This window comes from Erinaceus europaeus, chromosome 1, assembly GCF_950295315.1.
Source record: "Erinaceus europaeus chromosome 1, mEriEur2.1, whole genome shotgun sequence".
In the NCBI taxonomy this organism is placed as follows: domain Eukaryota; kingdom Metazoa; phylum Chordata; class Mammalia; order Eulipotyphla; family Erinaceidae; genus Erinaceus; species Erinaceus europaeus.
Window position 1 is genome coordinate 155,349,902 of NC_080162.1, and position 6,000 is coordinate 155,355,901.

Sequence of the window (6,000 nt, forward strand, 5' to 3'; positions counted from 1 at the left end):
AGACTGCAAGGAGATATGCCTTGACTTTTAGTGTTCCTTGAGAACAATTGATTTTAAAGAATAAAAGAAACGTATTGTATATGGACAAATAAGTAAGGGGAGTAAAAGTAATAGAAGGAATATATAATATGTTTTCAAGGAAAGAAATGATAAAGTGCTAAGGCTTTCTTACAAATAAAGTGAAATATGGATTAAAGCCGAATGAACTAGTAAGCAGAAAAAATGGTCTGAGTGATAGAAGGTTTATAAAATACACTTTAATTTTAAGAAAGGCATGTTCCATGTGAAACTAAATGAGATCAAACAGTATTATGTAAGTCTTTTTTTTTTTTTTTTTGGCTTTACCAGAGCTTCACTACTCTTAGCTGACTTTTTATTCAGGTAGAGAAAGACAGAGACAGAGAGACAGAAAGAGAGGCGGTGGGGGGAGGGGAGAGGATCACAGCAACAAAGCTTCTCCTAGTGAGTCAGGGGCTGGACTTGAACTTGAATTGTTTGCATAGCAAAGCAGACACACATACAGGTGAACTATCTTGCCAGCCCAGTCTAAGAATATTTAAAATTATACTTTAGTATCAGTAGTATTCATATGTAAAACCAACTGATATTTTTCTCTTACAAAAAGGACAATAGCATTCTGAAGTTATGGTGAACTTTTAATTGTAAATTTCAAGTAATCTACAGATCTAATAGTTCAAGTTCTGTCTACCCACAATCTTTTGATTAACAAAGAGAAACCTAATGTTGTCAGTTTTTCATTAAGCTAAATTTTTTCAGTGACTACATGTAAATTGTTCTCTATTTTTATGAAAAAAAAAAAACTACTGAAGGAACTAGTTTTTAAAATGCTATGGACACTCAAAAGTTATGTAAATGATTAAACATCATTCTGGCCAAGTTTATTTGTTATTCAGAAATAGTAGTATGCTACAGAATTGAGTAAGCCTCCTTGTCAATTGTTATAAGAACATTAATTATGATCATTTTATATTTTTACCATTTACAGAGAATTTGTTTTACACTACTGCTCTATGTCCACAGTTTCACAAGAAATAATATTCATACATCCTTTAAAATTCAGTTTACCATAAAACTAATCAAAGACAAATTAATGGGAAAAATAGATTTAAAAATTGCTACTTATTTGCTAGTACCTGTATCTTTGTTGCTCTTAATCACAGAGAACACCTTTTTATTTATTATATAGTATGTAATATGTAATAATTTTTAGCAGGATTACAACTATAGGGCTCATAGCTGCAACAGTGAATACATTTCTCTAAAGCTCAAAGCTAAACATCATAATGACTTTTTCAAGGATACATTAAGTGTTTATTTTTTTATTTTAGTTATATATTCTGGTGGAGTCAAGAGAAAGTAAAGCGATAATTTCAGGTTTGTTTACAGATACAATATCATGCTCTGTAAGTTGCAGTAAACTTCAAAAAACATGAACTTGTTTTATTTGGGAAAATAAAAACATGGTTTTAAACAAATGCTATTAAAATTGATTATGAAATAATTCAAATTATGCAATCAGATATATTTTTGTTGTAGTCATGCTAAGAGTACTATGGTATATAATAAATGGAAAGGTAGTCTCTGCCATTAAGAACAAATAGTATTCAAAGGTCTAGAAAATGGGTAGATAAATAGAATTGCTGGTTGGCTGTTTTAATCAAGCATAGAACAAATTAGAACAAAATACGTAGTCAACAATGTAAGTTTTATATAAGTGATAGTGACTGAGAGGAGAACTTGCTAAAGAAAAGGCAAATTGTCAAAGAAATCAGTCTGCAACCACCATCTTTTATCAAAATATCAATGAGCCATAGACAAAACTTAGCAGGTCTGGTTCTAAGAGGTCAGACCTTAATCCCCCTAAATCTATTAGGCCATGGACACATTAGACTGGGGCATGATATTTACCAGTCACCAAACAGGCATGTTTACACATACCACATATACCAGCACACCACAACACCACACACACACACACACACACAAAACTGTGTATACACTCAAAACAATATTCCTGTGTTCAGGTTCTCCCTAGGATCAAGTCCCTAGTTTATTTCTTAAATAAACTCACAAGTTCTAGGAGTGTTCTGTTTTCTAGTAAAATTAGTGTCGTTTATAAAATAAAAAATGAGACTTTGCCTGAACCCTGACTGAATCATCAAATAGACTTGACACAATAATACTAGGATGGGTCCCTCATATCCATGTAGTCACTCAGGGTTCTAGAAATGATATCTTGAATCCCTCAACTCTGACTAAATGAAGAAATAGCCTGGGGTGGGAAAATCACACACATGGAGGCTGGAGTTCCATCAAAATCACATGACAAAGCAGGTATGCTATCCAGGTGAGCTATCTTACCAAAATAGTCATTTCCCCCCATCTTTGCAATAATCTTTGCTCTTATTTTTTATTTCTACAAGCTTATGCAGTTTGCTTTCAACATTTTAATTTACTTAATTGGCCATATCCTTATATCAAACACCAAGATATTATCCGTGGTTGACAAAATTGCCCACATGGGTAGGCAGTGTGCTGCTCTGCTATTTACATGAGCCAGTTTGGAGCCCGGCATTCACCGCACAGAAATAAGATTCTGTGCTGTGAACTCCTTAACTACCTATCTCTAACTTTCTCTTTCTCTCTCTCTCCAAAAAAAAAAATCAAACAGAAATACTACCAGTTAACTAGTAATTTCCCCCATCAAAAACAAACTTAAAAATACTACCATATTTTTATTAAAATGCACATTGTATTCCACGTGAACACAGAAGAAATGAACCTACACCAATGATTAGGTTGTTTCTGAGAAGTAAGCAATTACATTTCAGTAGAAAGCAGCTGTTGCTATTTTGTTCTAAGGGAGTTCTACCTAGTGACATTGTAACCATTTAGTCCTGTGTGCCTTCTAAGCCCTACCATGAAAGAGTCACATACGCTTTCTTGTACCCAGAGGACTAGTATATAATTTGTTTTAATGATAGTAGATATGAATTACTGGCAAAGCTTTCATTTTCATTTTACAGGCAGACTGCTGCATCAGTGGACCAGTTATGCATGTATACTTGAGGAAATCATTTTAAAGAATAGATGGCATCAGATCTTGACATACAAGTTGGTTCTCCTGGGAGAATCCTACAATCAAGTAGATATTGCTAAGCATGGTACACATACTTTTGCATATTCGGATATTTTTTTCCCACTAGTAAGTTTCTCATTCAGTGAAATTTCCTAGAAAACTAATTATGAAAATGAAACAACACTCCAATTCATTTCACATCTACAGGATCAAATAGTAGTTTTGCACCCTAGGACTGGTCCTTCTAGTAGGAATCACAGAACAGGGACATTTGTAGAGAAGTCCTTGACTTAGCTGTCAACTCAGCCTATTGTCTCTTTTTCTAAATGGAAACAAAAGTCACTGCAATGTTTGGAGAAGGACTAGATACAGCACATATGCAATAAACAGATCATGTCCTGGTTATGAAAAGAAAGCTCATTAACTGAATGAGACTATCAGGAAATGTTTTCAAATTATTGTTTTTAAAATATTTTTTAAATCTTTATTTATTTGATAGAGACAGACAGAAGTTGAGAGGAAGGGGGGGACAGAGAGAGAAGGAGACAGCGAGACACCTGCAGCACGGCTTCACCACTTGTGAAGCTTTTTCCCTGCAGGTGGGGACCAGGGGCTTGAACCCAGGTCCTTGCGCACTGTAACATATGCACTCAACCAGGTGTGCCACCAACCGGTCCCAATGTTTTCAAATTGTATAAAGTTGTGTTTTTGTCTGATTCAATACTTTGTAATATATGTTTGAGGATTAGGAAAACCAAGAACTAAATGCAAATCTTTAGGATTAGCACTGTTACCACAGAAACCTTGTCCAACCTTGAGATTTATTTATTGCAAAGTTGAAATTTATTTCTTAGTATAGTTTTCCATCTGTATATCCTGTTTTGACTTCAGAGATAACTAAGAAATTTGGCAGAATCCATTTATTAAAATATTTAATTAAACATTATTTTTCTTGTTTTCACCTCTTGGAATTAGAGATCTACCCAATGCTCTTGTGATAGTTTTGAGGAAGAAGACATTGGGAAACATCTTGCTCATGAACTCTGTCAACTGTATTTCCAGACCATGTCTTTCAGCAGCATATTTTTCTCCATCCTTAGGTACCAGGCAGTTCAGATTACAAACTGCTCTCTCTTAGGCTACTCCTTTCTTTCTTGTTATTTTTTTTTAATATGCTAAGTTTTCTTTTAATTTTGTGAGTCAAATGATTATGAGCACACTATTCAAGTGAATAGAAAGTCAGAAATGCTTGGACATCATTGGAAATATTTTCCAGGTGTAGTTATTTCCAGCCACTCTAAAATGTAGGCATTACTTAAAAGTACGTAAGTACTTACTTAATATCTATCAAGATGGTCACAATTCTTTTTGGGGGGAATTTGATGACTTACTCAAAAATTGTAGTATAGGACTTAAATTGTATAACAACTTAAACATTAACCATCAACATAAATGACCCTATATAAAGCAAATATTTCTATATAACTTAAATTATTATTTCTAGTTGGAGAAAAGAGCTACTGACTAATCCTTTTCAACTACATCACTTAATAGTTTACTCACAAGTACCCAGAAAATCTGCTAAAGCACAGGGCCATGCCAAACTGAATCTTAAGTTCTTCTATTAGCTTTCCCATAAATTTAGAAGAAAAAATATTTCTGAGGACTCTGAATTATCTGACTCTCAACAATAACATTTCACTCTTTCTTTGCCTATTGCAGTCTCTCTGGACTTCCTTCAAAATGCCAAGCCCTGTTCTTACTCAGAGCATTTTCTTCCACTTTTCAATTTTTTTTTCTTTTCTTCTCTCTCTTTTTTTTTAATCTCAGTAATGTGATTTTATCAAAGATCTTCTCCAAAACAGTTTCCCAGTCACTTTCACTTTGTTTAATATACACCATTCTTTAATTTATATAAAATGTGTGTGTGTATGTGTGTGTATGTGTGTGTAAAATGTGTGTGAATGTACACATGTGTGGCTATTTTCACTCTTGTTCTTATAGTTTGTTTCTAGGAAATTATCACCTTAAGTTTTAAAATGTAGACATCAGAGCATGATACATCTTACCATGTTAATATGCATGAAGACCCCAGTTCAAGATTCTGGTTCCTACATGCAATGAGTGGTGAAGCAGTGTTGCAGGTGTTTTTCTCTCTCTCTCTCTCTCTGTCTCTCTCTCTCTCCTTTCCTTCAATTTCTCTCTATGTCCAAAAACTAAATTGTCAAATCTTACTACAAGATCAACATAAATAACATATTCCTACAGATAAGCTAGCATAATTTTTTCTTTTCTTTTAATTTTACTCAAAGATGATTGTAACTAGCTGGCAGAATCAGTGCACAAGTTAGAGCCTAAAGTTGTAAATTAAATATTGATTATAATGCAAATGTCCCACTGTCAATCCTTAAATTCTCCACCCAGAACTGCAAATATATAATAAATAACAAAACATTAAACTACCCTTTTTCTAAACCTTAGTTCTTATATATAACATCCTTATAAATATGTATAACCTCTCAATAAATCTGTGTAACAGCTTCATGAATATGTATGATTTCTATATAAAAATAAACACATGTTGAAAGTTGAGGAGTCTGGTTTCATAGACACCACCTTTCTCCAAGTTTGCACAAACTCTTTTTTTTGCTTACAACTCAATCCAATATCTTTGTATGCCCATTATCATACACAAAAACAAAAGACAGAAACCACCACAGGTTTTTGTGCCCTGGTTATAATAACTTTGAGAGTGTGTACTAATTCCAAGTGGCTTGTTTTTGTGAGCACAACACTTGGTCCACAGAAGTTATCTGAAAGAGCAAGATTTATTTATATTGAATTTAGGACCTCATGCAAGCAAGCTTCTCACTCTACCACAGAGCTACCACCCAGACAGA